The following is a 17,601-nucleotide window of genomic DNA, read 5'->3' as shown; positions in this document are numbered from 1 at the left end:
CATGCTGAATGAACTCTTACACTCTACAAAATGCAGAATCTTAATGAGTTTTGTAATTGTAACGTTAAATAATACTTAATACACAGAATTTATTTTAATTTCTGTTTTTTATTAACAGATTTTAGAAAAAAAGATTATAAAATCTTTTTTATTGAATATGCTAATTAATGCTTATGTAATTATTATTAATGTCATTCATTTCAGGCATGTAGGCATGTACAAATATCAACTTTGAGTGAAAAAAACGATATAATTTTTTGCGTTTTATTTTATATTTTTATACACACGTTTGCATTTATATTTGCATAGACTGTTTCTCAAATACTTTATGTACTCAGTCAGAATAAGCGAGATACGTTCGCGTTTTCACGTTTGCGGCAAACACGGTTTGTCGTTTTTCACGCGTGAAGCGAATTTCCGACGAAGCGCCGGCAACTTTCCCGCCAAAACCCGGAGAATTCTACTCGCAGATTACGCATTCAATCATCGCCATGGCGAGCCAGTGTTACGGCGATAGCATATGGTGCCCCATACCATCGAAATTTGCGAGCATTTCGCGAACACAAGCATGCGACGATAATTCCGCATGCGTACCCTCCAAGTTTCTGAAAGGAAAATACTTTCTCGCGTACGGAGCACCGTGACGACGCGTCACAATTGCCTCTGATGAATGCCCGTATACATTTACATAGCAAATGCAGTATGCAATGGTCTACGAAAGAAATTGGCTTGTCTGAATAGCATAGAATATTTATTGTTAGAACAAATCATAATATAGCAACAATCATGTTATTGTTATTGACGTACTTAATTTTACTTATACTTAATTTTATATTATAAATAATTATTTCATTTTATTTTATTGCAACCCATTTGTTTTATTGCAACCCGTTTGTTAAATTAATGTCACTTTTTCTATATTTTAAAAAAATTCGAAAATTATTTATTTTACTATAAAAGCATTAGAAACAAAATAATGTGGAATATTTTACGTTTACAGATAAAAGAATTTTAAATAAAGAAATAACATTATTTCAATATTAGTTTAGGAATTTTTATTTATTTTTAAAAATGAAGAAAAAATAAATATATTTTATTATTATAATTATTATTATTATTGTACTAGTGATTTCTTATTATTGTATTATATGAGCATACACAAATTTTCCAAACTATGAAACATATTGACTTTCATATTCTATAAATTTTTATTCTTTATAATACGTGTTAAGATAAGTTGTTAGAATTACCTAAACATATATATTTTTCTTTATATATCTTTCTTTCAACACGGTAGTTTTATTAAGCATCCTTCTGGCTCGGTCCCTTTAAACTGTACAGAATGGCACAGTTTAAGCGTGACCTTGCTCTTGATAATAGTTTATGAAGCCATACCGTTCTCTCTGTGCAATACGACAGCCCGCAGTCTGCTCGAGAGAGACAGAGAAAGAGAGAGAAGGGTGGGTTTATGTCCCGGAATTAATTAACCTACCACCCTTCCGAGTGCAGTCGCGCCACCCTCCAAGCAGCCCGCACTGGAAGCAGCGAGCGTGCCAGCCATTTTGTCCTCGACTCTCGCTCTCGAAATTCCATTATCCACTTTCTCCGTCCCCGCCGACCATCCCACTCCACTCCACGTTGCTCTTTCTCCCTCTCTTTCTCTCTCATCCTCTTCATCTTTATCGCCACCCCTTTAGTACTGCCGTCACCCGCGCAGTTTCATCCAGCCCTCTCGGCTTAAACCGCCTCCCGCTTCCGGCCAGAATTTTCCCTTAATGGAAGTCCGTTAAAGTCGAGATGCACGTGCGCCGCGAAAGCTACCCCTGAGGCGAACGCCGATAGTTCGCCGATATCATTATCTTATCCGTCGGATAAATACGACCAATACTGAAATGTGATATCATATGAATTTCGGAAGTACCTGATTTCGATTCTGTTTGTTAGATAGCTGATGAATAAGTTGGTCAACATATTTGTTCTTATAAATAAACGTTCAAAAGTTCAAGAAAAATTTTGAAGTCAGAAAAGCAGGTCAAATCACGTACATTGATATATCTCATATATAAAATATTGTTTTCCAAAAATTAAAATTTATTAATAAAAATTAATATTAATTACAATGTTATTTCTGAATTTTGCTCGTTTTAATAATATTTTTAAAAGTCTATTATTAAAAATCAGAGAAATGATAAATAAATATTTGAAATAAATTTTTTCTATAAATTATATTTTATTATAATTTTGCATATACATTTTTGTTTGTAATTATCTTTTTAAATTTATTTTTATAGCAGTAATTATAGTAAATTTTATAGCAGTTTTAAGAATTATAAAAACATTACATTTACAATAGTATTAAAAACTGTTATGAAAATTGTTATGTAAGAAAAATATTAATTCTTTTCTAGATTAAAAATTTGATTTTGGAAATTCTCGTTTGCTGAACTTTAACAATTTTTATTTTTTAATAATTTGTTTACAATATTTTAAAATAAAATTTTTTATAGTGAAGCTTTTATGACATATAATTAAATGCTTATTATTAGCGGATTTATGCATTACATCAAAGGTAATAAGGATTTCCACAATATGTATCTTATAGAAGAAAATAGGGTTGACACGAATTTAATAAGTAAATAAATGAAGGACGTCACGCGTAAATCACAGGCGTGAGAGTTATTCGGGGGTTAAACAATATTCTCCTTAAGGGAAGGAGTGACAGAGATAAAGAGGGAAAGTGGCGCGCGCGGTAAGCGTTTCTCACACGGCGGTCGAGAGGGCTCGCTCGAGGGATGATAAGATGCGATGCGAGTTTTTATTAATACTCTACCCCATCTGCTGGCTTCACCTCCCTTCTCGCTTGCCCTAAAGTCTTAAGAAGATTGCGGAACGAATGGCGCGGGACAAGGCGAAAGGAGAAGCGCGTGCCCGTCGCTTCGGTAAGAGAGAGAAAGCGCACAAAAAAGAAAAAGAGGAATGAAAGAACTTGGTTAAGCGAGGTAGCGGGAGAGGGGGTAACAAACAACGACCTACCTTAACTTGATTCAACCTCTACTTAGTGCCAAGATCTTTTAAATGAGAACAAGAAAGACATCTTGTCAGATCTCTCATCCGCATGAGATAAAAGTGGAGAAAATAGTGGAAGATGTTAATAGTGAGATGTACGAGTGGTCGCAACTATTTCAAAAGCCATGAATGAATACTAAATGAATATTAAAACTGTAGGAAGGTAAATTAATGTAAACGCCATTTGACTTTTTCAATCAAGAGTAACACGTATACGTATACATCAAAATGGAATAGAAATAGAATAAAAATAATGTTACGTTAGGGAAAAAAGCCTGACTAATTCATAAAACGGATTCGTGAAACATATCAGAACCAATCGTGAATATTGAAGCTAACAATCAATCGAAAGCTGTCCGGGACGGATTGCGAAAAAAATCGGATATGAAACAAAAAAAAAAAAAGGAAAAACATATTCGCGGCAAACTGTGAAACATATTTATTCCGCGAGTTCACTATCCGATACAACGCGTCGTGGCCTCCGTATGAGTAATCCACAAACTTTCCAGAGGGAAAACTCGCGCTCACGAATACATGTTCTATCAAATGCGGACAAGGGGCATGGTGTTATCGTGACGATTACTTTTGCAAACTCGACAAGAGGTGGAAGTCTCTCCGAAGGGAGTTGATGTCCGCGAGCTCTTTTCTTCTGCCAGGATTTATCTTTGCTTACGCGACGGTCCTCCATCGCTCTCACATCTATTATCATATTTCACAGTGTGAGGCTCGAAAACAGCCAGATTTATAAACGGACTTCCGGCCAAATAAACACGCCTTGCGGGTGTGAGGGTGGCTTCGGCATCCGCGGAATTCGCGAGTGACAGGATGCGAAATGGACCGGAGCCGTCGCCACCTTTCACGCGAGGATCAGTTTCCATCCAACTGACGACCCGCTCCTTGTCATCGCCAAAGAGGGGAAAATATGTGAGCACCGATCAATCAATCGACATTGATGGCCTGGCAAAATTAATTCCATTCCGCCGCGGGCTAGTTTCCTCAATTTGTCTGCCACGCTTCGAGTATCCAAGAAGTTTCGGCTTACACTTAATGCTATCAAAAAAAAAAAAGTAATAAAATTAGAACTTGAAAAATAAATTGCATTATAATTATAATAATAAGAATTATAAAATAAAGAGAATCATCTATTTAATGTAAATAATAATTAGCAGAAATTAAATAATAATTTAACAAAAATATATTATAATAAATTAATACTAATAATAATAATAATAATAATAATTTACTACGGTAACATATAATAATAATACGAATAATTAAATTAAATTAAGTAAACTTATGTTGATTAAATTGTGAGAAAATTTGATTAATATATTTTGTATATACATATCAGATCACATACGGATTCGAGTTAAAATTTTCGTTATTATTTATCAAAAGTGAGTCTATATATGACAGAATTTTATTTCCGATCAGATTATTTGGGGGAAGTGTCGAGCCCTCAGGAGATACTTATCCACAAGTTTACACAAGGCGAAGCCCTTTCCTGTCGAGTTGAAAGGCATCTTGTCTCACAAACATAAGGGTACCACTTCCCGTGAGAACAACAAAATTAACATAAACTTAAACGACACGTTATCTTACACACTGTGTATTCATTAGATCCAATTGCGAAGTGTGAAGTTTAAAGAATAAATATCATTCATTTATTTTAAGAAAAATAAAATAAAATAACTTTATTTAAGTACTCACCATATTATATCAGTTTGTATAGGTGTTTATTAATTGTTGGAATAATCTATGAAAATACGATAATCGAATTAATCCACTAAAAATAATGTACTGGTTTATCAAATTTTATAAGTAAGGTACAAAATAACAAAATAATAAATCACAGCACAAATATTACACTTATTCACGAAAACCGTACTCAAATGCTCCTTTTTTTTTCAAAAAGCGAAAAGCATTGTACAATGTAAAATGTCATCCAGGAAGACCAGAAACAAACTGTAGCTACACGTGACACGAGGAAGTCTTTCCACCCTCGAGTCGCCCTCTATCAACCATACGCATACAGCAACATTCGCCCACGCACACGGCCATGCTCAAAAAATATTTCGTAGGAGACATGTGCACCCCTTATCGGAAAAAAATAACGTCCAATCAGGATCGCGTAGGATGCGTGCAAGCGCTTCTCATATGGCGAGGGCTGGAGGGAGTTACGTGTGTCTATGGAATTCGAAACGGTCGCCATAGCAACCCCATGCTTCCTTGCTAAGGGATGTTCATGGGGGGGAGTCTTCTTTTCCTATTCTATCCTTCATCTAATGCGAATCGGAAATCTACGTGCGTCCTCGCGCGAATCTTCTCCTGACCGTGATTTACTGACGAGAAAGCGATAGGAAACTATTCTTGTGACCCATGTACAATAATCAAAAGGACATATAAAGGACATATAATTTTTTAGAGAAAAAAATATACTATTAATAAACTGCTATTAATAAAAGAAAAATACACTTCTCTATATTATATTATATTTTTACAATCTTATAATTTGACATAATTTCCATGTTAAATTACGCTATTTGTTGTATAATGAATTGAAAAACAGTTTCATTAAATTCAAAGAAATAGTTATTATTAGCAATTTACTTAAATATTTATTTATTGTATCTAAACATAAATTTACGTAATAATTAATATAGTAAATAGAATAAATATTATCCAAGAAAGACATAAATTATAATATATATATTATTTGAAAAGATTCTTAGTATTCTCGCACTCACAATAAAATATCGGTATCAATCAAGTCTTCTTCAACCTATATTGATTCTTATCTTGATTGTATTTGCGGGTACAACTGTTTTAAATGCAGAAGCATTTTCATCGACCGCATACTCGTACAGGCAGAGTTGGTAAGTAGAATTATCGAGAGGCGCCGCGCGTACATTCGTAAATACCGTACGGGTTTGTGATGCGATCGGAATGAAATTAACCACGATTCAAACATCATGAACTTTTTCTTGATAAAAATTATCGATAGATAAACCTTGTGTATGATTTTTGTAATATTTTTTTATAATATATATTGCTATATAATATATATATATATATATAATATATATTATATATATATATATATATATATATATATATATATATATTGCTATAGCACTTTTTTACGGCTATATTTATTGCTATTGAGATAAAATATATTTATTAACAAATAAGAGTTCTTAATACATCTGATTTCATTCATGTTTATCAACACAGTTAGTGAGAGCCACGACACAGAAAAATATCGAGTAGACGAATAGAAATAATCGAATAGATCAATTTCATTGGGGTTTTGAATCACGAATAAAATCGGCAACATCATCCGCGTCAAAGCGACACGCAGATATGTAGCGACCCAACTCCGCTGAGAATTGACAAAGTGAGGAACGTCCCCCCTTGGTACCTCCGACCGCCGCGATAACCCTGGCTCTACGCGTTCTATCGCGTCTTCGTATGATAGGTAGGATCGCCGGAGTAGACGGAGGAAAATAATGGCACGACCCTTTCGAGGCAGACGAGAATCGATCATACGTGATGAGAGTTTCATTTTTATTGGCAGGACGAGAGGGGCACAGGCAAAGGGCTCTTTCGATAGTCTCTGTAGATCCAAAGCACTCTGTCCTTCGTAAGGACTTACAAGATCAATCAATTTGGTTTTCCTCCAGAGGCAACCTGTTCTCGCTTTGTCATCTCGTAGGCCGTTTTTTTATTGTGTATGATATTAAGACTTTGCGTTGCGAGATTTATCGACTTGATCGTATGTGATATTATTTCTTGATGCGTCAAATTTCCTTTATCATCATCACCGAGCGTTGTTTCGATTTTACTTAATAAATTTGTTTGGTGAAACTTTTTATATCTTTTTGATAGCATATGCACAAACGTACGTTTGAAAGCTCGATATTCACCGCCTAAAGATATTTTCGTGGTATTAGCGGACGTATTGAGTTACACTTCTCTCAGAATCTCCGTCTACTCACTTTCGCGTTCCATGTGGATTTCCAGATAAAATTCGCACGAGGATTTTTCCATTTGGCGTTGGGATTCGATTTATGTTTTGAGATAGACAGCTATATTGCTCTAAGCACAGAAGCAATTTGAACATTGTTCAAATATTTATTTTGAAAAATATCAAAAAAATTATTATTAACATTTTTAACAATTGGAAACAGAAAGGAGTTAATAATTAATATTTATAATATCTTCGAAAATATTAGAAATATTTCTATAATTCGTTTCTATAATTTGCGACAGGACCCTTTGCAATATCGTTCATGTTTCAGTGATCGAATCACGATTTTCGCGGAAAACACATTTTGCCAATACTACCTATGGCTTCAAAGACACCTACGAGGAATTCCAGTAACGTTTCGCATAACTGGATGCCACATACACGGTCACACATCGGAAGGGGGCATACCCGCCTGGCCCCGAGGGTTGGACCAAAGAAGGGTGCGGGACACCCGCCTTTGCTCACCCCCCCGTAGACACTCGCATGTTTGGCCTCCCCAAGCATGGAAACACGCATGTGGGGCCAGGGGCACACACTTGCCTCCACGTATTGATTCCATTCTCGTTCTGGGGACTCTCTCTCGCCTTCCCCGTAACTCGCCTTCCTCCCCCCTCGCTTCTTCCTCGCCTACCTCCGTTACTCTTCGAGCAGAGCCAACCTCGTCGTTCACCTACGCCTCCGACAGCCCCTCTCGCCATCCCCCCTCGACACATCCCGTGATCTGAATTCTTTCTATTTTCCGTACACCTCCCGCTTTACCACACCCTCCTGCCATCCACCGGCTTCCTACGTCTCTTCCAACGGCTTTTCTCTATCCTTTGCTTCTTTCGCTACCCACACTACCCTCTCTCAACCGTCCTCCGACGTTATGCTCACCCGTCCTCCGCCGTCTTCCGCGCGGCTCTTTCGAGCTTTATTCCTTATCCGACATTGTTACCAACGTGCGTCCTACCCGTGGCGCGTTTTCCACCCTCCAACGTTGGGAGACGAGTGTCTCGGTCTGCGAGAAGATCTTCTTGATCGCAAAAGAATCCCTGAAGAGAAGCATATACGAGGGTGAAGCAAATGATCCACGTAAGTCTTGATCATGATTAGACACGATTTGCTGACGCCTGAAGCTAAGGGGTTCGATGTTTAGTGAACACGGTTATTGTAATTCAGTGATCCTAGCTATTAGATTTCGAATTTTAGTTTTATAATTTAGTTTTGCAAAAAAAAAAAAGAGAAAGAGAAGTTCAGCAAAGTTCAAAAATTATATCAACTGTATGCAGAGTAGAAAATCAAAATTGTATAAATAATGAATCAAACAAGTATTCGTATTATGAGAAATTGCATACAATTTCTTTTAATTTTAAAAAACTCGAAAAATTTTTATTGATTATAATGAATTGTTTACGACATTGTTTCTATGCCTGACGTAATAAAAAAAATTTAAGAAATTTAAGTTAGATATTACTGATCCGAATAAAAGAGAAATAAAGAAGCTGAGAAAGATTTGAAGAGAAGTTCGGAACAGTCGTGGGAATAGCTTTCCGCTCACTTTCTCCTTTTCTTGCGAATCAGCTGATGTAATTTAATTCCCTTGGAAGCAAGGCAGAAGCGCGCATACCACGACCTACCCTTACACATTAATTATAAGGGAGAAAGCACCTCCCTCTTCTCTCTCTCTTTCTCTCTCTCTCTCTCTCTTTCTCCCTGGTCTCATCTTCCTTACTCAGCCCTATTTTCTTTCTCGTTTCTCCCACCTCTATCTCATTCTCGCTCGACTTCGCTCGCTTGCTCTCCGCTTATATATGCCTACCTTCCTCTCTCCTTCATTCACATCTTCTCGTGACCTTGACTCCATGTGCACTCTTAAATGAGAAAGAGAGAGAGAGGAACATAGTAAACATTACAGATATACGAACGGATGTGAGTAAAATTTGCTGAAAATCAATAGATACTAATAAGAAAAGAGATGTTTTTTGTGACAATTGTTCATACATAAATTTGTATATAAAGTTATTACTAAAATAGTTTTACAAAATATGCATTTAAAGTTCATAAGTAAGTGATATAATAGTGATTAAAATCTAAATGTTTTCTATCTTTGATACAAGATAAATTGGAAAATATATTTCTTATGATAATATTTATATTGCACTCTCTAAACATATTTCTAAGAATTTTATATTTTAAATTTTATTAATAAATATGAAGATTAATATTTTAAGATTTAATTTCAGATTAAATAATTTCGAATTAATAATTCATTCTTCTTCTGTTCTTAAATTGCAATTTTGCTTTGCACAATGTGAAAAAACTAATGTTATTTTAATAATTTTAAAAAATTTCGAACATTTTGTAACATTATTAGGTATTACCAATTATTCGATTTGATCTTAATAATTTTAAAAATAATATTTTTTTATTACATACGTATTAGTCACATCAGTAATTAAATGACCATCCGTGTAATGATTACAAAATATCATAAATCAAATCTTGAAAAAGATCCCAGCGAAAGTCTAACATCGACATCGACGTGCACCTGTCTATACACCTGCGCATACCTGCCGTCGAGCGGCATATACACGCGGTTCTTCAGACAGCACTGCGACGTATCTACAACACTGGATATACGAACGAGGCTATGTGCTCTCGAGGCTGTCGCGGAGCGGGTGACGAAGGGGACGGAACGGATGACGGGCGAAAGGGACCTGGAAGAGGGTGTTGCTGCGACGACCTGGAGAGGAACCAGAGGGTAGCTTGAGCAAGCGCGCAAAGAGAGAAAGAGAGAATGAATATGGGAAGGAGTGAGGTGCGGGCGCAAAGGGGGAGGGCGAGAGCTGTGGATGTCGGGACGTCAGTGTCGAGATGCGAAGGGAGGAATAGAAGTCTCCCTGGCTCCCAGGGGGTGAGCAGAGTGGAATGAGTGAGTAGAATCGCGGAATAGGATGGAGTCTAAGGGTGCGCCGGTGACGCGAAGCTCGTACGTTCCTCCTCTTTTGCCCCCCCCCCCCTTCCCTCCTCCCCCTCACGCCCTCCGCCAACAAATCGCTTTCTATATTCCGCGCGTATACGTGCACGCACTCCCCCGGTGTGTGTATGCCGAGATACTGGTATTTGAAGTACGAGCGGAAATATGGAAATTTCAAAAACGCTCGCCTGCATTTTTGATAGCGGCTGGAATATTTCAGACGCATCTTGAAAAGCGTAACTATCAATTTATTACTTATCGCGATCAAAAGATCTAATTCTTCCTTACTTTATGATAAAAATTTTTATGATTTAAAAAATTGCTAATCTCAACCTATTTATTTTTACATATATAAATGTTGAATCGTAGATAACACACACACACACACACACACACACACACACACACACACACACACACACACACACACACACACACACATATATATATATATATGAATAAAATGTTATATTAAAATTGAGATATTACTCTCTCAATTCAGATTCGTTCTCTTTTACGTATATTTTTCTCCTATTTGATTTACCTAAAAATTCTTGTTATATATAAAACGTCACTTTCGTATTCCGTCTCGAATCGCGAAAGATTGATACGGCGCGCGCTAATAACAGTTTCGAAAAAAAATTATCAAGGATTCGCGCTTTCAACCCGGAAGGACGAAGCTAACGTGTATTTATTCTCGTGTGTGTATATAGGTTACGCGTGTCTGCGACGTAACCAGCTCTACCCAGGAGGATTCCGCTTTTTCCGTATTCGACCTTAAACCGCTCGCAACCGAGTCGACAGCCTTCTGCCAATGACGTCGACTCAGCCATCCTCCCAACCACCCACCTTCTATTAGATTACCTATCCTATCCTACTATTCGTACTATCCCCTTCCTTTCCCGCCGTCGTTTCTCCGCAGTGGTATTCGTCTCTCTGCCAAGTTCTTCTTCGAGGTTGGCGGCTGCTGATGTGCCCTCAGGTTCAGACGGACGGACAGGCAGGCATACGAAATCTCGTATCCCGCGCTTCTTTCTAGTCGCTCCTGTCCCCTTCTCCCCCGTCCCCTTGCCCTCACGTATTCCTGGCTCTCTATACCCTTCCCCTGTTTCTCTTTCTTACTCGTTCCGTACCGTGCACTCTCCACGGTTATATCGACTGAAAGACGTCGACTCAGCTTCCAACCCTCTTTCCATTCCACCCTTCAGCAACCCACCTCCCCTTTGCCACCCATTCGATGCCTCCCTCTTCCTTCGTACCCTACGTACGAGGCAAAGAATTCGATTCTGTGGTACCGGCTCGGAAGACTCCTAGCAGGATGTGTGGAGGAGCAGGAATTTTTATCCCAGAGGGCGCGTTTCGAAGACGATGTTTCTTGAGCGATGATGTCGAATTAGAAACTATCTTGATCGATACCTATGTCTGGAAGCTTAGAGAAATAAGTACACATCCTTCTGCAACAACTGAACTCGGCCGAAATCTCAAATTTTACAAGAAATTTTTGTCAAGAATTTACAAAATTTTACGATTGTAGATAATTCATGTTTTCACATCGTATAATATGCGCCTGAAGAATTATCAGGGATATATGGATTGATACTGCAACGTGACTGCAACTTAAAATGCAAGTTGTGATTGTCTTGGATGAGAATGCGCTATGTGCGCCAATAAGAACTAAAAGGAGGATTCCGCGAGATTCGTAGGCATCAGACGTTAAATAGGAACGCAAACGTTCTAACTAAGTCTGAAATACTCCGAAATGCTCCACCGTGACGGTCGGGCTCTACGTGTCCTGAGAATCTTTCGAGTCGTAACTGAATTTTCCTCGTGAAATATTCACTCCGCATACCTACGTCCGTACATATCACTCCGAGTTCACCCGTTCTCCGCTTTCGCTCTCTTCCATCTTCGTCCTCCCCTTACCACTACCCTGGAGATCCTTTCGCGAGTCAGATCCTCCGACTAATCTCGCTGACCCGGTTTACAGATCTAAACTTGCTAATTGTAACTTTAGGCACAAAAAATATTTATAAAAATATTATCAATGCGTTGTAACATAGTTTTAGTAAATACACATCCATATACATTATGTCATAGCATGATAAGAGGTAAGGATCAATAAGAAATCATCAAAAACCTTCTGGATTCTCGTACATATTCGTGTCTGAATGCATTCTCTGGAGATTGTTGTTCGGGCAGCTTGTAACGCGACACGGAAAGACGATTTTTTTCCGCATTATAACGCGCACGCTATTTTCGCGACGATCGAGAAGGCTCGTGAGATATGATTGCGAAGGTTTCACGAATAAATTCCAATCGTCGGTTGAAACGGACGTCACGAAGAGCCCCCAAAAACAAGCAGAGAGAAACGAGGATGGAAAAGCGTATCGAGAAAAAGAGAGAATAGAAGGGAAGAAGAGCAAGCGCAGGAGGAGGAGGGATAGAGAGAGAGAGAGAGAGAGAGAGAGAGAGAGAGAGAGAGAGAAATATGTATATATAGGAATTGAAGGAACAAAGGTTTGTATCGAAAGTCGGAATGCAAATGCGAGTAACATCGACACGGCATCTCCATTCGAACGGTCCCTAAATTTGTCCCGGCATTCTTTTCATCCCTTTCTCTCGGGCTCGTCGGGCGAACCCGAATACAGTCATGTACGCGCACATGCGATTCCCCGCATCTATTTCCCCCGACGTTTTAGAACGGAAAGACACACGCGCGCGCCGAGGACGAGTGGGTGGAGTAGAAGGACCCCCCCCCCTCCCCCAATCAATAGGATGTGCGGGCTTTAGCATGACAATCAACGATCAAATAAGAGAAACGTCAGTCAGGGTGAACGTACGTGTCCTCCTAGCAACATTGGATGCCACCGCCGGGCCGATGTGTATGTGTTTACAATACATACGTGTGGATACGCACTTGTGGATGTACACGTCAGAATTCGTGTATACCGTAAAGAACAGGGTGGTTATATCGCCGACGTAGGTGGAGCACCGTAGATCCTCCGAGGAACGAAGGATCACAGGGGGTAGAAAGGAGTGGAGACGTTCTTCTGAGAAAAAAGAGATGAAGAAGAGGGAATCGAGAGAGAGAGAGAGAGAGAGAGAGAGAGAGAGAGAGAGAAAGGAGAGATACCAAGGAGAAGGGAATATACGCGAACAGAACGACACGATGATTGGACGGGCGGTTTACAGAGAGCCTCTTCCATATTCCCATGAGCGACTTTTTCCTGTTGCCGCTCGCCCGATTGTTTGTATTCGATCAAAATTCTATTATTCCTAACGTGCGCAGGATGAGGAGACGGGACTTCGCGATCTGTCGTAGACACGTCAGTGCCGGAACATTGCTCACTCTCTATTATTTCACGACGGCTAACCTTCCGTGAGATATGTCCGACGAGTACCGTTGCAATATGCAATATTGACGGATTCCCCCGGGATTAACGTTTCGCTTTAATAAAATCTTTCGAATCTTCGATGTCTCTTGAATTATTCGAGATATTTTGATTTCGACTTGATTGATTCTAGTTGTAAATTTAAAATCTTCAGTTGAGTAAAAGTTTTTATTTAAACAAATTTAGCATAATTGTCAACTTCCTGCTTTAATGAGATTTTTCGAATAACTTAATTGCATTAGATTTTGCAATTTTTTTATTATTAGGAAAAGCGCAATGCAAATGAATGCTTACATTTGATAACCCTATATTAAAATTTTTTTATATATTAATATTTTATATCTTTATTATATTACATATTTTTCAAAAAATCAACACAACGCTAAAAAATTAAAATTATTCTAAAATTTTAGCAAATTCAAGTTAATCATTTTTCAAATCTAATTATCATATTATTATGTAATTGAGATTTAATCTGAAGCTTGTTATTCCGACGCTGACGTCACACAAACTCGAAAATTCAGATTGATTGAAAATTTGATTCAGCAATCTCAGCATTGTCATTATGATCAACGTATTCTCCCTGTACCAAGGAAATTCAAGCGGCGCAAGTCACTCACCCGTAAGATCTTCCAAAGCACGGTTTTATCTGACCGAGAAGAAGCGGCTTAAAATTGTCGGATGGTACTTCAAAGACACCATGCTTAAAAAGAGCGGCGGCTGATGTCGAGAAGGAAGGGTAGCCTCTCCAGATACAGAATCCAGACCCATAAGCCACCGCCATCCCCGACGACTATCGGACATGCCGTGTCCTGGTCGAAAGAGATGCGCGAGCAAACTGTCGGAATGTTGATAGCGTTTTCCAAAAGCGCAACGTTTTATGAAATTATCAGGCGATAAAAAAATGCTGGCGCGGTCTCATGAGCAGCCTGTCGGAAAATCGACGATATGAAAGAACGGCTGTTATTTCGCTTCACGTTGAAAGAGCGAGAGAAAGAGGAAAGCGCGAATGCGCGAACCCAGGGTTTGACTGAGTAAAAAATATTGAACTCAGCCGACCGGAAGCCCATAACCCTCCGAGAGAGGAGGCGAGGTAACGTTTGTTACGACGCTCGCGATAATCAAAAAAACGCGCTCGAACGAGTATTATTGGTTATACACCTTTGTCGAGGTCGCGTGGCTTGAAAAAAACTTTTATTGGAGTGAGTGATTTTTATGATTTCATATTGGCCGCGACGAGCAGAGAGTTTGACACCGGCTGTAACTCTGAACGCGTTTTATATATTTGAAGAAAAAGTAAGTCTCTAGGCAACCGTATTATGACATCTATGTCGTAAATATTAGCTAGAGAGATGTGATTCCAGTGACATAATGATATAGAAACCTTTTTTAAAAAAACTATTCTTTTCTGAGGACAAAGAGGACATTCTTTTTCTTTAAATTTTGTACTTATATTTTTTATTAACAAATTTTTAAACCGCTATATACTATATTAAAATTGCTTTTTTATATATTATGACCAAAATGATAAAATGCACAAATGCATACTAAGATTATATAGAATTATTTCTTTTATATATTTTTCAAAAATGTGTCAATTTGACTCAAAATTATCGAGAATCTTTGAGTTAAAATAAGGCATCACGCAACGCGGTGAAAGACTTTCGAATAGAAGAAGCAAACGACAAAATGAGAAAAGGAAAAGATTCCATTACGTATCAGTTTACTCAACGAATCAATTTCAGCTGCTAAAAGCCGGTCATAAATTTCGCCAGTAACTAGACTCTTTCGATTTCGCTGATTCAGCATTTCTTGATATTTTTTTTCATTTTCTTCTCTTCTATTCCTGTATACTTTCGCTTGAAAATCTTATATTTATATGAAAGTGAGATAGACATCAACTGTTCTCGCTTATTTTCGTAATTTGTGAATGTTATTTTATATATTTATGGTCATATTTTTTTATTGAAAAAACCGTCGAAATATTTTGCAATGTTTTTTTGGAAATAAATTGAGATTTAAATAATAGCAGATTTAATAATTTTTTTAAGCAATTTAATTAATTATTCAAGTTTTTATAGTAAAAGAAAAATAATTTAAGTATGATAGCATATATAATTAAAATTTAAAACAAATCTTCTCATCAATAAAGGTTTAAATAAACATTTCTATTTTATAATGTTCTTTCAAATAAATAAAGTTAGTTATTATTTTAAACAATACTAATGCGTGCGACAGAGCAAAATGAAAAATATGTAATAACAATTTATTTATTGAAATTTCAGTTGGAAATAACAAAAAATAAAATGTTTGTTACATTTATTTCATTATATATTGAATACGGAACAGTAAGTTTGACTCGCCTCACTGTTTGCGTATTTACAACGCGCTATCAATAGCGTAAGCAAAAACCAATTGTTATCGTCATTTGCATGGCGATTCGATGGAGAAGCAACGCGAGCCGCTTTTTGTGTTTTTATATTACTCAGAATGTAATCACAAACGTACTTATACAGTGCTAAAATCATGATTACTTCTTGTGAATAATATTTTTCTATCTCGCACAATTAATTCCCCTTAATATGTTATTACATTATAATTATAAACGTATTATTTATTTATTGAAGTATATAATTTATTTTATAAAATTGAGGCGATAGCTATTATAAATTATTATTACTTTATTACTTTATTGCCATAATATTTTTTAACGGTATTTAAATTGAAATATATTTCAAATCACACTTTGAATTTTTTTTTTATTAATTTAAATATAATTTAAATGCTCGCTGTTCGTAAGTTGAAAATGTAAAATAATATATGAATTACTGGATCGATTAATTCTCATAATAGAAAATTGTATTATATTAATTATTGATTAATAAAACGAATATGTCACGAATATGTTGGATTTATGCGTAAATTCGAAATATATTACGTATGTATTATATGAAATCTAAAGCTCAGAACTTTTTTGTACACCTAATAATACGGAATTTCGACGGAATTATACATTATCGATTACATCTTAATTAATCATTAATTTGGGAGATTTCATTAATCACACCAATATTGGAACCCAAGATGCAAACATTAATTCGAATATTACAATCATAAATGAAACATCGCATATATGAAAATAGATCGATTTTGAATCGAGTGATGTTGCTTTATGTTTACTTAATAAGTATATAATATTATAAGTATAGTTATAATTAATTTCATATTTTAATATTTGTCAATTGTGTAAAATAGATTCAGTTTTATTATGAATAAAGCCGCGTCATGCAATTAAGGAAGCGTCATGGGAATATCATGCCAAATATTGGGCGATTATCTTATTTTAATAATTAGTATATGCGATTGTAATTAATCTTATTTTCCCGGCTGCTGTGTTGCAAATACAAAAAAAGAATCTGAGAAAAGAAGGGAAAGGGAGAAGTATAGAAGTTTGGATGACAGTAAAGACTGAGTAATTCTGAGATGAGTAAATAAATCTCATAGAAATCTATTATTTTAGAATGAATGGGTTAGCACAAATCAATATTTAACAAATATTTATCAAATATTTTATCTTGAAGTTAACATAATTACCAATTTTTGTATTAAATCAATTATTTGTATTAAATCAATAGGTTTATTCTATTTTCGGGATATTTATTAATAATTATTAAAAAACAAGGAAAAATGACAAAAAATGTATAGAATTTTATTAGACAAGTAGAATTTTAATCTTTTTAGGATACACAACTTTTATTTAAATCATGAATTCTATCCTATTAATTTTTATTGTTATGAAAAGAAGTTTAAAATATAATATAATGTAAATTTCATTTTTTTTAAATTTTTTTAAATAATTGAAATTAAATGATCGAAATAATGTTATAACAAATAAGTAAATATAGTATGTGAAATATTGAATTTCGGAATTATAAATTAATTAATTAATATATTTATTTGGAAATTGATAATGTTAATTTAAACAAATTTATATTTTTTTACGTTTCAAACAGCTTATATAATATTTGTCAACGTGTTTGTCAACAGTTATAAATTCCGGGTGCTAGTATTGAAAATCACACCAGTGAAAATATCTTGAGCCCCAATTACTTGAATTCACGAACCGATATCTTTGTATGAGGATTGCTTGTTAT

General features: G+C 36.2%; 1 protein-coding gene and 1 long non-coding RNA gene across 2 annotated transcripts in view; one reads left to right on the top strand and one right to left on the bottom strand.

Moving 5' to 3' along the window:
• The window catches only part of MESR6 (misexpression suppressor of ras 6), a 254,116-nt gene that overhangs the window by 161,625 nt on the left and 74,890 nt on the right, over positions 1-17,601 (top strand). The gene's annotated exons all lie outside the window — the stretch shown is intronic.
• Positions 3,282-17,601, bottom strand: part of LOC148934756 (uncharacterized) — a 45,155-nt gene continuing 30,835 nt past the window's right edge. The window contains exons 2-3 of the long non-coding RNA XR_016141061.1: positions 4,777-4,822; positions 3,282-4,116 (exon numbers count right to left, since the gene is read on the bottom strand). This is a non-coding gene — a long non-coding RNA (uncharacterized LOC148934756). The remainder of the gene's footprint in view (positions 4,117-4,776; positions 4,823-17,601) is intronic.

The sequence above is a fragment of the Pogonomyrmex barbatus genome, unplaced genomic scaffold (genome assembly GCF_055798465.1).
Source record: "Pogonomyrmex barbatus isolate J1 unplaced genomic scaffold, ASM5579846v1 scaffold8, whole genome shotgun sequence".
Taxonomy (NCBI): domain Eukaryota; kingdom Metazoa; phylum Arthropoda; class Insecta; order Hymenoptera; family Formicidae; genus Pogonomyrmex; species Pogonomyrmex barbatus.
The sequence above is the reverse complement of the archived record's forward strand: the minus strand, read 5'-3'. Positions and strand labels throughout refer to the sequence as shown.